General features: G+C 44.7%; 1 long non-coding RNA gene across 1 annotated transcript; it reads left to right on the top strand.

Moving 5' to 3' along the window:
• The first annotated feature begins 12,749 nt into the window (after positions 1-12,749).
• On the top strand, positions 12,750-21,185 carry LOC103092550 (uncharacterized). Its single transcript, XR_474288.3, has 2 exons — positions 12,750-14,204; positions 16,040-21,185. It is a non-coding gene; the product is annotated as an uncharacterized LOC103092550 (long non-coding RNA).
• The last annotated feature ends 1,196 nt before the right edge of the window (positions 21,186-22,381 follow it).

Genomic DNA, 22,381 nt, shown 5'->3' with positions numbered 1-22,381 from the left:
CCCCTTTTTGTTTTACACACAAATGAATAGTGTAGTATGAAAATGTAGTGTTAAGGTCCAGGGTTTCACCCACCACCATGGAAGTCCACGAACAATGCAAACTGGCAGAGAAAGGCCATTTATTGAACTGATACGCGCATCAGTGGGAACCTCTATCCTCAGAGTTCCGAGTTGCTTCTGACAGGCTGGGCTTTTTCTACTGTTCTGTAGGTACCTTACCATCCTTGGAATTTTGCCTGCACGTATGGCCCTTATCTGCTTCCTACTATTCTTGGAGCTTTGACAATTCTATATTGTTGGGGTCCCCCTGACCTGTTGTTTGACATATTTGTTGGGCTCTTCCTGGCCTTTATCTGGTATCTACTGCAGCTGGCGGTTTGGCCTATTGATGGTTCTGACAAGTTTCTCAAGGCTGACCAGCTCATTAGGCCTCCCTGCTAGGATTTGGTATATTTACGGTTCTGACAGGTCAGAGATGAAGAGGGAGGATGATCTCCCAGGCCCTTAGGAACAAGCTAGTATAGAGCCTGGGTGCCATGGAGCTGCTTAGAGAAAACATCTCAAGGCTGATCTGGTTTGTTTTCCTGGGAAGACACAGGACTGGAACAAGGAATGGAGGGGGGTTCTGAAAGACAAGGGTTCATTCGATCCATTCAATACTGAGGTATTGGGAGCTTTGCTGACTTCAAGTACTTCCCCTGAGCCTTGAGAAGGCCCCTGTGGTCTGAGGGAGCAGAGCTGGGCTGGGACCACACAGTAAAGCCCTACATTGCTAGACAAACAAAACGAGAGCCTTTCAGCCTGGCTTTTGGCCTGGTTAGCATAAGAAGTGCTCAGGCCATTACAGGCCAGAGAATCCCAGCTGCACCCTGGACAGGGCCCAGGAGAAGGAAGCAGATCCCCTTCCATGGGCAGATCCCAAGGCCCAGAAGAGCCCTCCTCACCCAGGCAGACCAGGTTCCTGTAGTTCTCCAGCATCACCTCCCAGAACAGCTCCTTATGGGGAGGGTCCAGGAGTCTCCACTCCTCCCAGGTGAAGTCCACGGCCACATCCTTGAACGTCATGTAGGCCTGAAAGAACATATAAATGGGCTCAGCCTGGGACCACAGCCCAGAGGGCCCTGGGAGGGGAAGGCAAGTGGGCAGGAAGGACAAGGGCTGATTCGGACCCCAGCCTGGGCTCCCACCCTCAGGCTGGCCTGGATGCTGAGTCAGGACACACAGAACAGCCACTGACCAGTCAGCCAGAACTGAGGGAGAGTCTGTCCTGTGCCAGGCTCTGGGTCAAGCCATGGGCATACAAAGAAGGGCCAACACAGAGCCTGGCCTCAAGGAGCCCCCAGTCTAATGGGGAGACGCCATGCACATAACTGGTGAAATCCAAGGTCTGGCCAACACTTCTCTCACCACCCCCTCAGGAAGGGAAGTCCTCCTTGTCCCTATTTACAGATGAGCAAACTGAGGCTCAGAAGGGGGGAGGGATTGTTCATGGTCACACAGATAGGGTCAGAGCTGGTCCCCTCCCTGACTCCAGGCCTGTCCACAGCCCCTCCTCCTGGCAGCTCCCCCCTTGGAAGTACCCTGAGTCCTTCCCACTCCCAGGGCCCAGGTCAGGCCCAGCAACACTGAGGAAGCGCCTGGGGGAGCCCCGCTGGTTCAGGGCGCCGGAAAGGACGGGAAAGGGGGGCAGGCTGTGCCCCCAGCAGTCCTGGCAATGCCTGGGGAGGGGGCGGGGCCTGGAGGCAGAGGGGGGCTGGGCAAGTCCCCTGGGAGGGTGTCCAGGTGAGAGCCAGGATTGGCAGAACACGAGGATGGGGGAGGTGAGGGGAGAAAAGGTAAGAGAGTTCCGGTGGGGGCAGGGAGGCCAGAAGGACAGGCGCCTCACCTCCTCCGGGACAGGACAAGCTGCGCAGGAGCCCAGGACCAGGGGGAGGGAGGAATGGGGGAAGCATAGGGGAACGGAAAAGCAAAGTTTAAAACCCGGAAAGTGTTACAAGGGAATCACTTTAAAAGACTGATATATATTAATTTAAGGTCGCCAAGGAATCAGCTATGTAATTCCTAAATGAAAAACTCAAGTCAGCCGTCAGCCTTTTTTTGGAGTTTAATTACAATAGGAGTAAGAAAGAAATTAGAGATAGAGAGAGAGAAAGGGGAGAGAAGGGAATAGGGTTTAAATACCCCTTCTGTTTAGGCTGGGCCAAAAGGCCCAAGCCCTTAGATAGCTGGGGCAAAGAAAAGAGATCAGTCCCTATTACTCACGTGTCCAAAATGGAGAAACAGTCTCAGAGGCCCCCACCTTCAGCTTCCTTCAGCGCAAGCTTCCTCAGAGCCCAGGAACCACACCGACCAAAAAACTCCACTCCCTCCTCGAGTCTCCAGACCCTCCTATCTTTAAGGAAACCATCCAAGTTGCCTCCCCTCAGTCCTCACATCTACCAATCACTGTTCATCAATTTCCCTGTCAATGGAGGCTCTCGCTTAACCCAGGACCGCCCAGAGGTTTCTGGCTTTTGCACATGTCTGTTGAAGGTCATATTTTTCAAATGATTAAATCTTTACTCCTTTGTTACAGCCCTTTCTAAATCCTGTTAACTTGAGTATGGTAGAGATTGGAATAATTAAATTTTGATCTAGGCTGCAGCCCTTACTCAATCCTATTAGGACTGAATAGGGTGGAGATTTATTCCAAGTATCTCCATTGTATCAATTCTAAAATCAATCAAGACTCAAAGAAATTCCTGTTCTATGCTTAAGCATAGGTGAAAGTCCTTTCCATTGTTCAGCAAAAGGTTTCTGTCCTAAAGTAATCTTAAGAAGGGAAGAGAAGGAACCTCCCATGCCAATGGGGTTCCCATTCCAATAGACTATCAGTAAGAAATTTTCCAAGTATGAAATATCCCAATGGTGAAATTACCAACATTTATAAGTCTAAGGAAATTTGAGGTTTACAATCCCCCCTGATGATCATTGGGAGACTAGTCTCCCCATTGATCATTTAACATAATCATTTTGTAGTTCTAAATTCACTTCTAACTAAAAATATACACAATATTCAATTTTCTAAGAGAAATTAGAATAGTGAGAGAGGAAATAGAAAAGAAAAGAAAGCAAAACCAATGTTTGCTAGGCGCATTGACAGAAAGCCAAATTAGGGGCAGTCCCTTTTGGCATAAATGTTACAATAAATGTTCAATCAAAAGTTCAGTCCAATCAATCACATCCAAAGTTCATTCTTGATCTTCTTGATGAAGTGTAGGTTTTTGGCATCTTTCTGCAACAGTTCATTCTCTGGATATAAAAGTTTCAAGCTTCTTTCTTGAAGATCTTTTCTCGAACAAAATCAAAATCTTTGAAATTTTTTATAACAGTAAAATCTTAAACAAAAGTCTTGGATTTTTATAAAAATACAATCTCAAACAAAAAAAAATTCAAAAATTCTTAGATTTTAAATTAAAATACAATCCCCCCTGAAGTAAGTATTTAAAAAAAAATATCAAGTTTAGCTCAGAATGCAATGTTCAGTTATGGGGGTGTATGTGTCAATTATCAAAAGAATAGAAAAATAATCAAAAACATAAGAAAAATTCAAAATAGAACTTGAATAGGTCCAGTTTAAAGTAATTTCTATCCCACAAGTATGTAGGACAGAATGCAGTAATATTTCACTTAGCCATTTGTAGCCAAGACTACAGGAAGTTGCCATAATATAAGAAGGAAAGAATTAGAATTCTATTTTGATGGGGAAATGTCATTCCCTTGTCTGATTTTTTTCCTTCAGAGATATAGGGAGCCAGCATGATAGTCAAGCTTTGTACTTGTTTGAGTATTTCGAAAAGAGTGTAGATACAAGGAAGTCCTACGACTTAAACATAAGTTAAGCGTCGCAACCTCGAATCTCACTTTAATATTTCTTGTGTGCTCTATTGGCACTATTCAGGTTTAGTCTGTGCTCCTTGTTTTTATCCCTTTTCCTGGAATCAGACACAAACATTAATCACAGTCCTATAATATTTTATCAATAAATGGCAGGTTCCCATAGTTTAAGGCTTTTAGGCATATATTGATATTATAGCAAGAGTATATATATTAACTTGTATTACTGCAGGGAAAAATAATATTAGTATTAATTATGTGTACCTTCAGTACAAAAAATGAGAAAAAAATCAAATATTCTGATAAAAAATAAAAGAAAAGAAATAAGAAAAAATAAGAAAAAAAATCAGTAATTCAATATATTCTTGAAAGAAAAAACAGCATCCATTTGTCTATGGATTATTATCTCCAATTCTTATGATAAGATAGAGTCACAATTTATATGATAGGATAGAGTCAATCAGTCTCAGCAGAAGATGCTTTCTTCACATGTGAGCAGTGAATCCAAGAGTCTCTTTCTCCAATCTTTATAGATGTTGGAGTAGTTAATAATATTTGGAATGGTCCTTCCCATGAAGGTTCAGTTGCTCCAGTTCGCTTCAAATTCTTGATATAAACTTTATCTCCTGGGTTCAGGTCATGCAGAGAAAAGTCTAATGGTCGAGCTTGTACTGCAGCTCCAGATTCATGAAGTTCACGTAGTTTGTGCTGTAACTCCTGTATATAGGAAGCAATAGTAATATCTCCCCCTAATAGCGATGTATAAGCCGGGGAGAAAGGCTTAGCCTGTATAGGCGGATGTCCAAAAAGCATCTCAAATGGTGAAATATGTAAGTCTCCTCTAGGCCTGCTTCTAAGATAAAATAGGGCCAGAGGGAGAATTTCAGGCCATTTTAAATGGGTCGCAGTGCATAATTTTCCAATCATAGTCTTAAGTTCTTTATTCATCTTTCCTACTATTTGGAGAGGAGAAAAAAAACTGGAAAAGGTTAATTAATATCAACAAAATCAATACAATCTAAGAAGAATCATCTTCATTATATTAGGAAGTTCCCTGGGCACCCTCCTGAAGGGTACCTCTCTGAGGGTCATTAGCACCTCGAGTAATTTTTGGACGAGCGCCATTTCTCATATATTGTTGAGTATTATCATTAAAATTTTCTTCAATTTGAGCATTGTCATTAAATTCCCAATTCCTATTTCTATAATTCTGGTTTCTAAAGTTCTTATTTCTATATTCATTATAGTTATTTCCATAGTCATTATTATAATTTCTAGAATTCTGGTTTCTATAACCATTATCATAATTTCTATAGTTATTATTTCTAAAACTATTATTAAACTGTGTATTCCTTCCAAACATCTTAAGAAAGGTTCTACATTCCATCATTTTGTGGCCCTTCTTCTCACAGAAGTGGCAAGTAATGGATTGATAATTGGATTTCTGGAGAGGGGCAATTGTCGTTGGTTCATTATCATGCCCACTTTCTAATTTAGTTATCCTATCTATTAAATATCTCATTTTTTTCTTCATTTCCTCCATGTCATCATTATTTTCTTTCTCCTTTTCTTCGTTTCCCTTTAAAACATATATAGCTGTTTTTTGCAATTCTTCAAGGTCCATATCTGACCATCTTGGGCATTGTGTTTTAAAATAATTTTTAATTGCCTTGCAAGAATTGTTTACAAATATTCTTCTAACTTGTCTTAAACTATTCTCTTTAGTTAAGTCCCAATCTAAGTATCTGTCCCCAAACTCGATAATTCTGTCCATAAATCTGGAGGGTGTTTCGTTTTCCTTTTGCTTTATTTTTTCCAGTTCCATCCACTTATCTGTACTGTCTGCACATTCCTTCATGGCCGTGAGGATGGCCTCTCTACAACGGTATAGTTGTAGATAATCCTCGGGATTATTATAGTCCCATTCGGGATCCTGAGATGGCCAATGTGCTGCATTACGCCCCCGGGTTTTGTTGACATGAGCAATTATTTTATTTTTTTCACGTTCACTTAAAAAAGCCTGTAGTAAGCTCTCAACGTCTTGTAAGACGGATTATACTGAAAAAATATGTCTCCCATCTTTTTTGTTACTAGAAAAGGATCTTGTTCATATGTGGGGATATTTCATGTAAATTCATTTATTTCTTGGGGAGTAAACGGTATCCTATGTCTTAAAGTCACCACATCCCCATTTCGTCCTATTTCAGGTACTTCTCTTAGAGGAAACAGGCCTCTAGTTGGATTTTGCACCTGTGGGTCAGTTTGACAAGGACAGGTTTCTCTAGGAGGACAAGATCTCTCTTGCATTGGAATTTGGTTTTCTGTAGGAGAAGGAACATGAGAAGCTGGGATTGCAGGGGAAGGGTTTTGGGGATTAAATTCAGACAAGATTTGCACTACACGAGAGAAGCAGTCTGTTAAGTGGGCTATAGGGAAGGTGTTTTCCATCTCTATTTCAGGGAAGGAAATTTCCTCATTCAAAGGTTCAGAAACAGGTCTGTTTCTGGTAGAGTGGTTGTTTGCCCATTGATCCTGTAAGAAACTTTTTAGATCTTCTAATTGGGCTTGCATTTTATCCTCAATTTTTCCTATTTTATCTTCCATATTTCCCATTTTATCCTCAATATTTCCTATTTTATTCTCAATATTTCCTATTTTATCCTCAAGTTTTTCTATTTTATTCTCAATATTTCCTATTTTATCCTCAATTTTTTCTATTGTATCCTCAATTTTTTCTATTTTATCCTCAATATTTTCTATTTTATCCTCAATATTTTCTATTTTATCCTCATTTTTCTCTATTTTATCCTCAACATTTTCTATTTTATCCTCAATATTTTCTATTTTATCCTCATTTTGTTTTATTTTATCCTCATTTTGTTTTATTTTATCCTCATTTTGTTTTATTTTATCCTCATTTTGTTTTATTTTATTCTCATTTTGTTTTATTTTATCCTCAATATTTTTTATTTTTTCATCTCTAAATATAGTATTGAGGAGTACAAAAATGACAGTACCTATTAATATAAAAATTTGGAGGTATCCTGCATTCCTCAATGCCCCTACTTCTTCAGCTGCCATATAATTGTCAAAGAATGTAGTACTCATTTTTATATATATATTTTGTAATTTCACAAAATACGTGGGGAGCAGGGCAAAGCAAAAAACTTTCCACAGGGTTTATTTTTCTCTAATCTAGGAAGTTGTTCCTTAAGGGAAAGGATATTTAGAAACAGTTCTTCCAGCCAGGACTTTAGAGTCCTGTTGCTGAGATTTAAAACAGCTGTTTTCTGTCTATCAGAGTCACACAGCTGGGAAGTATCTGAGTTCCGATTTGAACCCAGGACCTTCTGTCTCTAGGCCTGGCTCTCAATCCGCTGAGCTACCCAGCTGTCCCTTAAGATTAAAGGGAAGAAAAAGAAAAAAAACTGCTGATTCCAATTTAACTTAAGGAGAAAAGAGAAAAAGTTTTTTATACTCACGTGTTCTAGCAGCTGTGTCTTTAAGCCAAGTTTTTTGTTAAAAAAAAAAGACTAAGAAGTGAGACAGTATAGTAAAAAGGCAAGGAATTTCAAAAGTTTTATTGAGAGGATACTTTAGACTCCCGTGTGGTCAGCCACAATGTTACAAGGGAATCACTTTAAAAGACTGATATATATTAATTTAAGGTCGCCAAGGAATCAGCTATGTAATTCCTAAATGAAAAACTCAAGTCAGCCGTCAGCCTTTTTTGGAGTTTAATTACAATAGGAGCAAGAAAGGAATTAGAGATATATATAGAGAGAGAAGGGAATAGGGCTTAAATACCCCTCTGTTTAGGCTGGGCCAAAAGGCCCAAGCCCTTAGATAGCTGGGGCAAAGAAAAGAGATCAGTCCCTATTACTCACGTGTCCAAAATGGAGAAACAGTCTCAGAGGCCCCCACCTTCAGCTTCCTTCAGAGCAAGCTTCCTCAGAGCCCAGGAACCACACCGACCAAAAAACTCCACTCCCTCCTCGAGTCTTTAAGGAAACCATCCAAGTTGCCTCCCCTCAGTCCTCACATCTACCAATCACTCTTCATCAATTTCCCTGTCAATGGAGGCTCTCGCTTAACCCAGGACCGCCTTTTTTTTTTGCCTTTTTGGAGTTTGTTACAGCCCTTTCTAAATCCTGTTAACTTGAGTATGGTAGAGATTGGAATAATTAAATTTTGATCTAGGCTGCAGCCCTTACTCAATCCTATTAGGACTGAATAGGGTGGAGATTGATTCCAAGTATCTCCATTGTATCAATTCTAAAATCAATCAAGACTCAAAGAAATTCCTGTTCCATGCTTAAGCATAGGTCAAAGTCCTTTCCATTGTTCAGCAAAAGGTTTCTGTCCTAAAGTAATCTTAAGTAGGGAGGAGAAGGACCCTCCCATGCCAATGGGGTTCCCATTCCAATAGACTATCAGTAAGAAATTTTCCAAGTATGAAATATCCCAATGGTGAAATTTCCAACATTTATAAGTCTAAGGAAATTTGAGGTTTACAAAAGCCCGCCCCGGCCTGGGCCCCGCCCCTGATCAAGCCACACCCCTTGTTGGAGCCTGCCTCTTGCACCTCCCTCAGCCCCAGCCTGTAGCCCAATCCCACCTTGCTTTAGGCCCCACCCATTCCCGCTCTGCCCCGCCTCCATTCCGCTCCTGCCAAGGCCCTCCCAGACACCGCCTCCTTGCCTGAACCCCGCCTCTCTGTTAGGCTCCGCCCGTGACGTCCCTCCCCTACGCCCAGGCCCCACCCCTTCCTGTACCACCCTGTCCCTTCCCAGAAGCCTTTCCTAAGAGGAACCCTGGCTTTGGGGCTGCCCCTCCCTGCTTCTCCTCCACCCCTCATGGAATTCCCGCCCTCCTCCCAGCTGTCTCCTGGCCTCAGAGCTGGAGCAGAATGTTCTATCCTGGAGCCCCTGCTGGGGGAGGGCAGAGCCAGGCTTCTGGGGGCCGGGCCTGGGGATGCCTGCAGGAAAGAGCTCCTCCTGGGCTCCTGGGGGCTGGCAGGCCTAGGAGGGCCCCCCAGAGGGTGCTGGACCCCCCCACTGCTGCCTCCCCTGAAGGCAGGTCCAGCCACCTCCCTAGAGGCCTCCTCTGGGCCTCCCTTTAGGGCTGCCTCCCAGCTCAGCCTAGACAGGCCCAAAGCCTGGAAGGAGAGGCTGGAGTCCAGGGAAGGGCCTAGGGGTCCCCCAACACCCCCATCCCAGGGGAGGGCAGGCCATGCCCAGCCCAGACCTATGTGTTCTCCCCTCTTGAGCCCCAGAGACAGCAGAGAGGAATTCACTGCAGCAGTCCCAGGGCCTGAGGCCAGCAAAGGAAGAATCCTCCAGGGAGAGAAGCCCTTCCAGGCCCTTTAGTGCTGGGAGCCATCAGACAGAGTCTCGAGTGGTAGCTGGGGAGGCCACAGAGTGGTCCTTGGCCAGATGTGATTGCCCACCCAGTACATGACCTCTTTCATCAACGCCCCTTACATGACATTGACAGGATTATTATCCCTCTAGTCTCAAAAGAAATAATGCAGGAGCAAAGTGCCTGCACCCCAATTCCCCAAAACATCACCAAAAAGATCAGAGCCTCAAACCCAATCCCAAGAAGACTATCATGGGTTAACTTTTACTCAGGTACATAATTCCCAGCAAAACCGCAGCTACAGGCCAAGCCCAAACCTTTCTCATGAAGCCGGCACACAAATCAATCACAGAGGCCCATACAGTAAGTACAAGTACATCAAGCTTCAGTCTACCTCAGTGACTCCATTTCACAAACCAGTAACTTGTCAGTGGGAAACTCCCTAGTAAGCCACCTGAGATGAAATCATTTATCTTGTTCTGTCCGTGATCCCAATACAAAAATATAGAATGTTACTCAAGTGATTTGTTAAAGGTTCATGTATCACTTTTCCAATTATCTCTCTTTCAGCATGTGTGTTAGGGAATGCAATCTGCATGCCAAGAAAATGGGTATAAAAATAAAAATCAAGCCTGGGAATGGGGGAGCAGCTGTCAAGATGCAAAGCAATCCCATGGCTGTTATGATTAAGCTGTCTTCGGTTTGTTATTTTTGTTGACTGATCATTTGCCACCCCTGGGGATACCCTGGAGTTGTGGACAAGGGTGGACTTTGCCTGAGGCACTTTAGCCCCTCAGTGTCTGTTAGAGCTCAGGGCCTGGAGTCAGGGAGGCCTGAGATCTCCCCCTGCAGGACCCTGAAGAAGTCACTTTAGTCTGCTTGCCTCAGTTTTCTCCCTTGTCCAATGGGCTGTAGGAGCAGAGGGCAAAGCCTCCCAGCCTCTACCCAGAAAGCCCCAAAGATGGGGGAAGAGGCAGCCTGGCCTGAACAACCTGAGTCCAGCAGCCCTGCAGACAGCCACACAGACACCCCCAGACTGTCCTCTGTCCATCAGGGCTCAGAGCCTGGGCTCAGCGGCGGCTGATGCCTTCTGTGGCCTCCTAAAGGGCAGGAGGGGGTTCCTGGGCTTCCCCCAGGCCTCCGAAGGGTCTTTGGGCCTTGTGGACTGGGGTAGGGGCTGAAGGAGACAAATCCATGGGAAAATCAAGGGATGATCCTCCAGGTCAGACGTTTTGGGTTTGGAGTCCAGGACCTAAGGGCAAAGGAATCCCAGAGGCCCAGAAGATCATGAGGAAGCATCTGCTTCCCCCCAGATCCTCTCTGGACCACCTTCCCTACATCCCCTAGGCTCTTATTCTCTGGTTTTCACAATGGGTAAAACTGAAGTAAACGCTGGGAAAGTGCCTTGGCCAGGCTTCCCCTGCTGGGCAGTTTCTGAGGCCACCATTGGGCACAGATCTTGGGGGTTCCAGGCCCAGGAGGGAAGCCCCGAGTCACCCCATTCTTCCACCTGGGGAGAGGGTTTGCCCTTCCTCTGGGGAGCCTCTGTGGTCCCCGAAAGCAGAAGGAGCAGAAGGATGTTCAGAGAGATTTCTGAAAGAGGGCAACCTGTGGGAGGGGGGTCTGGTTCTGGTCCTGGGTTGTCAGCTGCTGCCCTGTGCCTCAGTTTCCTTTTCTGTCAGTGTTGTGGGTACTAAAGTTGAACCCCTGGGGTTTAGGAGGGATATCTTTCCCAAAAATGCAAGACCCGAAACTTAGCTTAAAAACAAAAGGAGAAATTTATTAATTTAGAAAGTAATGTTGGGAATGGCCAGGAGGGTAGCAGGGTGGACATCCAGAGGGGGAGCCGCTCCTGGGGAGGACAGCATGGATGGAAAAGCTGTCCGGTGGAGGACATCAGTTCTGGGGATTTGAGACTCTACTACAGTGTAGACGGGATGCCGTCATGATGACCCCAGGGAGGTAAACACTCAGGGCTCTGCCTGGAGACATCAGGGTCATCCTCATAGTTGTGAATCTTAAAAATTCTCAGACCCTACTTCATAAGATTTGATTAAGACCATTCCCTATTTTAAAAAATGAAGGAACTTAGATCAGGAATGTGAGACCTCTACTCCACCCCTACTTAAGCATACTTTAGGGGAAGAAACTCCTGGCTGAACAATGAAAAATACTTAAACCCACACTTATAGAAAGGCAAAAGTTCTTAAGCTGGGCTTATTTTTAGATCTAATACAAAAGGGTGCTAAGTACCTATAAAGGTCAGGCAACTTGTGAATTTACAAGGAGCAAAGAAGTGAGAACTTACTCAGAGGTTTTCTGGTGTGAACTTAATCAAAAGTTTAGTCTACTCAGGTGTGAATTAAGAATGGGCTGTCCTTTGGAAAACTTCTATTGTGATTGGTAGACCTGAGAACTTAGGGGAGGTGACATAGGAGAAAATTCCCTTTAAAAGGAGATGAAAAGTTGAGTCTCAGGACAGTCCCAGGGAGTCTCAGAGGAACTCTCTCTGGAGATGGCAGCTGGCCAAAGCTGAACTGGTGTCTCTCTGAACACTAGAATCCTTGCTTGGACAAATCTTGTGGTAAGTGGATAAAAGACTGACTGATCTCTCTCTTTAGGGCTTGGGCCTGGGCTGGCCTGGGCCAACCTATCTTTTTTCTCATGATTTCCTTTTCTTTCTCTCTCTCCCTTTCTTTAATTCCTCATTTGTATTAATCAAAATCTCTATAAAACCCAACTGACTTGGGTATATTGAATAATTGGAAATTTCCCCCTGGCGACCACCTTATATTTGATTTAAAACAAGACAATGTCTTGAAACCATATTTTTCTTTGGTCACAATTTTAACCAACCACTCTTTTATTGGCCACAGTTTGTCTTCCACTATTTTAATTATTACATAGTTTAGGGGGCAGATGGATGTCTGAGACACAGTCTGACGGAGGCGAGGTGCAGCCTGGAGGTGCTTCTCTCTGCCCATCTCAAATCTAAAGGAGGGTCCAAGGAGGAGAGTCCTCTCAGGAGTTGTCAGATGCTCTCACAGAAAGGAGCCCAGGACTGCCCTGCTTACACTTTGCCTGAGTTTGGGGCTACGATGCCCATGCCATCAGCAGGGGGGATCCTAGGCCCCCTCCGCAGGCCTTGGGGAGCAGAGACCCATGGATTGATCAGCCAGTCAAGAGACACTTATTAGGCACCTGCTGTGTGCCAGGCTGCATCCTGAGGCAGATTACGCACTAAGAAAGATGCAGCCGGCAGGGCAGGAAGACAAAATGGGGGTGGGAGAAAAGGGCTGCAGCCCCCAGGATGGGGTACAATTCCGATATACACGTCCCCCATCAGCCCTCTACACCAAGGGGCCCAAGTAGGACGACTCCATTTCCCAGAATGCCCCTGTCATGACATCATGAAAGTCTTGGCTCTCCACAGTGGGAGACTCCATTTCCCAGAATGCCGGTTCCCCGACTCCTCCCCAGCCTTCCCTTTTCCCTCCATTGGTAGCCTCAGGGCATGCTGGGAATCTCTCTTGAGTGGTCTCAGCTCCTAGAAGGGTCTCTGCTGCTCTTCTTGGACCTTGGGTGGCTGAGAGGGAAGGTGGTAGGAGTTGGTGTCCGGGGTCAGGCTGGGGCTCCTTACTCTGGGAGCTGAGACTGCTCCCGAAGTGCTGGGGCTGGGAAGGACCCTGGGAGTGTGGGCGAGAGCCTGTGCGCATGTGTAGCAGCATCTGGCCGGCTGGGGCGGTGTGCTGGACTGTAAAGGGCAGGGTCTGGAAGCGTGTGTTCCCTAAGCGGGGATCCCAGCCCCACCTCCCCAGGCCGTGGGGAGCACAGATCCATCGATCCATCAGTCAATGAACCAATCAGTAGACGCTTGTTCCGCGCGTGCCGTGTGCCAGGCTCTCACCTGAGGCAGCTACCAGGTTATAGCAGAATCAGGGCAGGGGTGGGGGAGGAGAAGGCGGCAACACAACCCCCTCCCCCCACCAGCGCTCTAAGCCCAGCAGCCCAGACCGGCCTCCATTTCCCAGAATGCCGGGGTTCTGACGTGCCACAAAGAATGGTATCTCAACGCTTTCTGGCAATCTCACGTTGGCAGTCTCGGCTCCTGGAAGGCTCACAGCTGTGACTTTTGAACCTTTTTGGAGTATTAGGGGGAAGGCGAGGTGACGACATCAGTGCGCAGGTGCGTCCTCCCCGCCTGGGCAGCGGAGAGTGTACCAAGCTCCTAGGAAGACGCGGGTGGGCCAATTCCGGGTTTCTGAGCTTGTGCGCATGTGCAACAGGAGAGGCGGGCCCAGAGACCGGGGTCCCTTTAAAAATGGTGGGGGAGGGGCTTTTCAGTATGTGTCTCCCAGTCTGTCCCTCACTCTAAAGCACCCCAGAAAGGGCTCAAACACGGAACCCGGAGCCATGGATGGGCTTTGCCTTCCCCTATGGGACAGAAGGGCACGGAGCTAGGAGGCAGCTGGGGGGAGGAGCTAGTCGGGGCCTTTCCCCCAGCGGGCCATACAGGTCACAACAGGCCAAGGGGAGAAGCCGCCAGAGTGAGCCTGGTCAAGGGGCAGCAGGGTAGGGGTTGCCCGGGCCCACATACCCCAGGAGGAGCCCAGATCTCGGGCACTGAAGAAATGCCAGCAGGCTCTTCCGTACCCCCGCCTGGTGCCGGATCCCTCTCCACCCCTCCCATTCAATCCACCGGGTGCAGCTTCTGAATGGCGGCAGACGGGGCGGGGCTTCCTCGTGGCCAGCCCCAAGCCCTCTCCTGCCTAAGGCTCCATGTGCCCCCCTGAGGCCAGGGAAGAGCCTGGGAGCCCTCGGGAGCCCGCGCCTCTCCCTGTCCCCCAGGTGCACCCAGAGGAAGTCTCTCCGCCTCGGGCTGCCACCCCCTGAAGGACCCCAGGGTGGCCCCGCAGAGAGCCCGCAGCCAGAGGAATGGCCCCGGGACCCCGAGGCCCCCCTCCCAGGTGAGTGCAGCCCCTCCCCCGGCCAGGCCGGAATCCAGCAGAACTCAGAGCTGTGTCCCTGCCAGGCCTCCAGGGGCGCCCTCACTGCTTGCAGACAGGGCTGGAAGGTCAGCTGAGAAGGGCTCCAGCCAGGCTCCTCCTCCAGGCCAGAGGACCCGCCATGGGCTGCTTCCTGGGCCAGGCAGGGGGTCAGCCTTGCCAGGCCTTTGGGCCTTATTAGACAGTGAGAAGTGGGGGAGGGCCTGGGGCGGGGCAGGTGCTGCTGAGCATGTCCAGCACCTTGTTCTGTCCTCACAGCAAAGGCAGCCTCCAGGGCAGGCCCTGAGCTTCTCCCCCACATGCCCTGCTGACAGCCCGTCCCCCCTGGCCACAGGAGGGCCTCAGTGGGAGGAGCTGGGGAATGGGGGGTGACAGACAGGATCTAACATGTTACTTCCAAAGGACGAACACACATTCTAATTTTGAAATAAACACCAGTTAGAAATGGAGAAATCAAGCATTTCTGCCCTGGCTATCGGAATTGTTCTCTGGGTGTTTTTTCATTTCTAATATATTTTAATATATTGCTATGTTTGTCTTGTTTCTAGTCTTTTTCTAAATGTGGCCTGCAGGTATTCTTTCTGTGCTTATTCATTCTAATGTTTTGGCTAATCAGACCAGAAAGATGCCAAGAGTAATGAATCAGAGATGTACTCAACCATGCTGGTGTTAGGGTCCGGGTTTTCGCCCACCACCACGGAAGACCAATAGACAATGCAATTAGCAAGAGGGTGGTTTATTGAACTGGTGCACACCACACTGGGGAGCTCCGCCAAGAGAGTTCCTATGGGCTTTGTGGATGCTGGGATTAATATATCCTCCAGCATTCATGGTCCCCCAATCCCTATCTGGTACATCCCATTGTTGGAATGCTTGCCAGCATTTATGGCCCCCAAGTTCTTATCTGGGACCTACTGCTGCTGGGCCTTTAACATATTAACTTCCAAAGCTGGGCAGTTTCCTGCTCAGGCCCCTAAGTCCTAATCTGGTACCTGCTGCTGGGACCTTTGACATATTAACTTCCAAGGCCTGGCAGATTCCTGCTCAGGCCTCCCTCACTGGTACCAAGCACAAAAACTATAGTAAACGAGTGCATTCCCTTCATTCCCTCTCATTGGTTAAGCCGGCACCACCACTGCGATTCCTTTCTTCTGCTATTCCTGTCTCTTAAGCTCCTCTTCAGGACACAGAACAAAAGCAGCAGCTTTTCACCAAAACGGTTCTTTTGGACAAAATCACTGAACTTGATCATCTGCTGCAATCTTCTCTCCTTTTTTTCGGGCGGGAGGGGGACTATTTTGAGGACAATTTCTTTAAGTTAAACTGAAGAACTGAACATGGGCTCTGCCTTTTGGTATGTGGAAGGAAGAACTTGAAAAAGATGATGCAGTTTTGTGATTTTAGCCCCTGTGGGAGGGCATTTCAACGCATTCTGCCCCGGATTTAATCACTTTATGTGAGGTATTTTATCCAAACAGTTGTTTTGTGTCTCAAATTTATTACAAGTTTCACAGCTCAGTAGCAGAGATTCACTTAAGGTTTCTTTCCTGTTCTTTAACAGAAATTATTTAGAAATGTATATACAACAGATTTCTAACAGAACTGGATCATAAAGCTAGCTTATCGTTTCTAAACATTTGAAAGTTTTTATATCCATGTAGCCTGTGGTTAAAACAAATTGAATTTTCTACTCAAGAAAGGCAAATTCTTTGGAATAGCTAGTTAAGAATGACATGAAATTTAGACTTCTTTTGAGGCAACTTTATCAAATGAACAACTTTAATCTTCCTTCAAAGGCAAATGATTTCCAGCTCATGAAAACAAACACTTGACACACTTGGAGAAGGTCCTGCAGAAGTTTTCTCCTCTGAGAAGGAATAGAAAGAACCCGGGTATAGCCAGAGACCAGCCAACTCTGGTGGGGGCACAAGACCAGCCCTGTGGGCCTCTCTCTGTGACTGTGCTCTTGGCTCACTAGAAATTGTAAAGAAAAGGACAGGAACCACACTACACCCTGACAAGACCAGACCACACAAAATAGCTCACGAGAAACATCACCCTCCTGAGATGGGGCACAGCTCAGCTCAACGTGGGTCTTTAATGGGGAGTCAGAAAACAAAGAGCCCTAAAAGAAAAGCTGCTGAGCATCTCCAGAACTTCCTGAGGGATCTCAGAATCCTGAATCCTTCCCTTAATCTCCTCACATTGACAAACTATAAAGAAATGTCCCGGCCATAAATCCGAGCTGAAGATCCAAACCTAATTGTGGTCAGTGACAGCTGGAGACGTCACCCCACCCAGCAAAGGTCCCATAGAGGCGTCCAGCACTGTGTTCTGTGGGTTTCTGACAGATAAGCAGCAGAAGGTACGGAGGATGTTAAGGAACACGCAGTGTGTTTGGTAACAAAGGTTTGGAGCCTTTGACTCAAAGTCCCAACTTCAGAGGAGAGAATTTCCCGAATCCTCCAGAACTTTCCTACCACTTGGGTCACAGGAACCTTTCTGGGCCACAATGGTTTGGGCAGCTTCTAGTTGGCCTCGGTCTTCAAAGGATCCAACAGGACCTGAACATGCCCAGTTTGCTTTCCTGGGATCTCCTCAGGGCAGCTGTAGACTCCCCAGTCCCAGTGAGCCCAGCTGCTCTGCTTGGCTCTCAGCTTCCCTAGATAACTGCCCAGACCTAAAGCTTTTATTCTTCCCACAGAAAGTCTTCAGTATCATTCATTGCTGTAATACGCTGATAAACCATGTAGCATGCCAAGCATATTCACATCAATGAATCATAAATGACTGTATTATTACTGTGTCTCCAAGCATAAGGTTTTACTGATAAGGTTTGTGAAGGTAACCTTGACCTGACCACGCGGCCTGTTGTCTAAGACAAACTCAGTAACATGTTCAGAGCACTTGCTGGGAATTTATAATCTACACACCCAAAAAGGTGTTACTCTCACCCCACTATCCAATCCTTATTGTCCATGCTTTGTAACGTGGTTACTACGTGCTTGAGAATACTTCCCTAATCAGAGGAAGGCAATAAATACAGAGGCAGAGACCTTGAATCTCTCTCTCTCTCTTGGATCTTCAATCTCCTCTAGCAATGACTGTCTCTCTCCCTCTCTAGACCTTCTCCTTCCCTGAGGCTGTAACCCATCTTGGCCTGCATTCCCTACCTTAATCTCCTCCTCCACCTTGTGTTCACTGACTTGTCCCTGTCTCTCATTCTCCACCCTGGTTCTTGGTTCCTACCTCTCCTCGGGTCCCATCACAAAGGTGAGCCCCTTCCCTTTGTGAATTTTAAAAGTCTCCATCTTGGTCTAGCACCCAGGCCTCGGAGGGCCCCCCAGAGGGTGCTGGACCCCCCCTGCTGCCTCCCCCGATGGGCCTCCCTTTCAGGCTCCCTCTCAGCTCAGCCTGGACAGGCCCAAAGCCTGGAAGAAGAGGCTGGAGTCCAGGGAAGGCCTGGGGACCCCCCCAACGCCCCCATCCCAGGGGAGGGCAGGCCATGCCCACTGCAGGCCTGTATGTTCTCCCCTCCTGAGCCCCAGAGACAGCAGAGAGGAATTCAGAGCAGCAGCCCGGGCCTGAGGCCAGCAAGGGAAGAATCATCCATGGAGAGAAGCCCTTCCAGGGCCTTTAGTGCTGGGAGCCATCAGACCAGGATGCCTTGACAGAGTCTCATCTTTAATTGAATTTTCTACTTAAGAAAGGCGAATCCTTTGGAATAGCTAGTTAAGAATAACATGAAATTTACAGACTTCTTTTGAGGCAACTTTATCAAATGAACAACTTTAATCTTCCCTCGAAGGCAATTGATTTCCAGCTCATGAAAACAAACACTTGACACACTTGGAGAAGGTCCTGCAGAAATTTTCTCCTCTGAGAAGGAATAGAAAGCACCAGGGTACAGCCAGAGACCAGCCAACTCTGGTGGGGGCACAAGACCAGCCCTGTGGGCCTCCCTCTGTGACTGTCATCCATTGTCTACAGAAACCCGTTGTCCCAAGTATGGCTCTTACCTGGCTTTTGGCTCTTGGGGCACTAAGTTTTTGGAAGTCTGCTCTAAGTTTTGGGGAAATACTCTTAGAACCTCTAGATAGAATGAATCGTAGGTCTTCAACTCTTGGTAGACACCATTGCAGCTTGGTTTCGGAGACCTCAAGTCCTCGCTTATACAATTCACAGAAAAGACATTTGCTCTCTCTAAGACAAATTCTTTAATTTGGAGAAGCTAAAAGAATGTCAACTATGAAATGTACTAATTCACAGTCTTTAAAACAGATACTTTCTAGATCATTATTTAGGATTTGCCAAAAGAGAAATGGACTTTCCCAGTGCCTGTGGGGCAAACGGCTCCAACAAAAACTTCTTCCCTGTCAGGGAAAGCAAAAATCTTTTGGGAGTCCTTATGTATGAGGATAAAAAGGAAAACAGAACATAAGTCTACCACCGTAAAATAGCGTGCATGACTGGGTATGGAGGAGATCATTGTAGCTGGGGATCGTACTATTGGGTGAGATTTTATAACATAATCATTTAGAGCCCTTAAACCTTGGACAAATCTGTGACATGGTTTTCCACTTCATCGACTTTTGGTTTTTTAATTGGTAGCATAGAGGTATTAAATTCTGAAATACATGGGACTATAATGCATTGCTCTAACAATGATTATATAATTGGTCTTATGCCCTCTACTGCTTCTTAACTTAGAGAGTATTGGGGAATATAAGGTAGAGGACGCCCTTTAGTCTTTACTTTAACTGGTGTTGCTAATTTAAGAAAGCCTACATCTGTAGAAGATGACGTTCATAACCCATTTGGAATAGAGTCTGGAATTGGATAAATTGTACACGTTTCTCCTTCTCCCTCAACTACGTCTAAGAATAAGAGTGGAAAACTTTTCAGGAATTCCTCAAAAAGTTGTAAAGAAATGTCCCTCTATTGTAAATAAAATACCATAAATTCCATTTACTTTAGTAATTCATTTTGGGATTTAGAAATTAAATCCCTGGCGACCACCAAATTAAAATATTCAGTACAAAATAAGATTTAACACAAGGATTATTCACCGGGAGCAGGTGGGATTTATATACCAGGAATGCAAAGATGGTTTAATATTAGGAAAACCATCCACATAATTGACAACATCAATAACCAAACCAACAGAAATCATATGATTATCTCAATAGATGCAGAAAAAGTCTTTGAAAAATTAACACTCATCCCTATCGAAAAACACTAAAAAGCATAGGAATAAAAGGGCCTTTCCTCAAAATAAGTAGTACTTATTTAAAAACATCAGCAAGTATCATCTGCAATGGGGATAAGTTAGAAGCCTTCCCAATAAGGTCAGGAGTGAATCAAGGAGGCCCATTATCATCACTATTATTTAATATTATACTAGAATGCTAGTGGTAGCAATTAGAGAAGAAAAACAAATTGAAGGAATTAAAGTAGGCAACTAAACTATCTCTCTTTACAGAAGATATACTTAGAGAATCCTAGAGAATCAACTGAAATCTAGTGGAAATAATAACTTTTACAAAGTTTCAGTATACAGAATAAACTCACACAAATCATCAATATTTCTATATATTTCAAAAAAACTCAGCAGCAAGAGTTAGAAAGAGAAACTCCATTTAAAATCACTCTAGATCATATAAAATATTGAGAATGTATCTGACAAGACAAACAGGAATTATATTAAAATAATTCCAAAACATTTTTCACCCATATAAAACTAGATCTAAAAATTGGAAAAAGTAATTGCTCACAAGTAGGAGGAGCTACTATAATAAAGATGACAAAACTACTGTATGATTTAAATTAATGTCCAATACTTCAAATATTGTTTTTATAAAGTTTATTATCTGATAAAACAGAACCATGTGATTAAGTTTTTCTCCCTGATTAAAAATCCCTGTTCCACCAAAGCTAGGACAGTGTGGTAGAAAGAAATGTTAAAATGAATGAAAAAGACTGGATTTGGAAGAGCTATCTCAGGAAAAGGTGAGATGGAACTCTGCTGCCACTGGGGGATGGGAATGGAACATTCTAGCTAAGTTGAAGAAGGAGCAGTTGGGAAACTGCTGAGTTCTCTTCTTGGCTTGAAGAGGGAAGGAAAAAAATCCTTACTGAACAGACAAACAATATCCACTAAATCCTTTGCTGAGCAATAGAAGATTCAGGCCATTCATCTGTTATATTAGTGGGATAGAGACTTTTTCACTTAGGGGAAGGAAAAGAGCCTATCCTACAGAAGATTCAAACCATATCTTAGAGACAAGAAGTACCAAGATCTTGAGCCCACAAAGACATTAAGCCAGTGTGCTTCAAACCCTCCTGAAAGCAGCTATAGGAGGGAAATAGTCAGGAACTTCCTGTTTCCTCTATCCTTGTTTATATCCTAACTCATTATCCAATAAATAGTTATTTTTGCTTTACTGAAGACTCAATCATCTTAAATGTACTAGAAGGAGAATTACAAAATGCATCAATCAAAGAAGAAAGAGACTGAAGGGGATTTCCTCTTACCCTTCCTTTCTAGTTAGATCTCACTCCATTGTCAAGACATTGTCATTGTCTTCCTCCATTGCCTGGAGGAAGGGAAAATTGGTGTTATCTTTTATCTCTTCCCACTCTCTCAAGTATCTTTGGTTCCTTCTTGATTCCCCCACTAGTACAATAGGAAGGAAAGAGAGTCTGAGAGGCAGAACTACACCCAATTTATATCCTGTCTACCTCAGCATGTAATGACAAGAAGTGAGTAGGGCACTGGGAATCATAGTTTTTAGAGTAACAGATTCTAATTACACACTACCAAAATTAATTCATGTATTCAGTGCCATACCTATGAAACCACCAAAAAACTGTTTTATAGAACTAGAAAAAATAATATCAAGGATCATCCAGAAGAATAAAAGATCAATACTAAGAAAAAAATGTAAAAGATGAGGGCCTAGTAGTACCAGATCCCAAACTGTATTATAAAGCAGTGATCATCAAAATTATGTGGTACTTGCTAAGAGATAGAAGGATGGATCACTGGAATAGTTTAGGGATAAATAACCTAAGAAATCTGGCTTTTGATAAACCCTAAGATCCCAGATTTGTGGATAAGAACTCAGTATTTGACAAAAACTGCTAGGAAAAATTAGAAAATGGTATAGAAAAAATTAGGTTTAGATCAACATCTCACACCCTATACCAAGATAAGTACAAAATGGGTATATGACTTAAACATAAAGTGATATTATTAGCAAATTAGGTAAAAATAGAATAGTTTGTCTTGTCAGAGTTATGGAGAAGGGAAGAATTTAAGACTAAGCAAAAGGCAGAGAACATTACAAGATATAAAATGAATAATTTTGATTATATTAAATTTAAAAGGTTTTGTACAAACAGAACCAATGCAACCAAGATTAGAAGGGAAGTAGAAAACTGGAAAAATTTCTCTGATAATGTAAGAGTTAAAATGGTTGGTAGATATAAATTGTAGTGATTACAATAGTGGAAGACTTAATTGTAGTAGATAAAAGAGTGGATGAGTAAATGTGACTGCAGAAAATGTATTTTCACTACAGTGTCTTGTTTTTAAATCAATATATAAGGTGGTCGCCAGGGAAATATTCCCAATTATGAATATGCCCAAGTCAACTGGGTTTTATAGAGAATTTAATTAATAATACAATGAGGAATTAAAGAAAGAGAGAAAGAGAGAAAAAGGAAATAATGAGAAAGGGATAAGCTGGCCCTGGCCAGTCCTGGCCAACCCAGGCCTAAGCCCTAAGAGAAAAGATCAGTCAGTCCTTAATCACTCACCACAAGATCTGTCCAAGCAAGAATATAGACACCAGTTCAGCCAGCCATCCTTCTCCAGAGAGGGATTCTTCTGACTGTCTTGAGACTCAGCTTTTTCTCTCCTTATAAAGGGAATTTTCTCCTATGTCACCTCCCCTAAGTTCTCTCATCTACCAATCACAGTAGACATTTTTCAAAGGACAGACAATTCTTAGTTTACACCTAAGAAGACTAATCTTTTGAGTAATTCACACATGAGTAGACTAGAATCTCTGAGTAAGTTTTCACTTCTTTGCTCCTTGTAAGTTCACAAGTTGCCTGACCTTTAGGTACTTAGC

Source organism: Monodelphis domestica, chromosome 1 (genome assembly GCF_027887165.1).
Source record: "Monodelphis domestica isolate mMonDom1 chromosome 1, mMonDom1.pri, whole genome shotgun sequence".
Lineage (NCBI taxonomy): Eukaryota > Metazoa > Chordata > Mammalia > Didelphimorphia > Didelphidae > Monodelphis > Monodelphis domestica.
The sequence above is the reverse complement of the archived record's forward strand: the minus strand, read 5'-3'. Positions and strand labels throughout refer to the sequence as shown.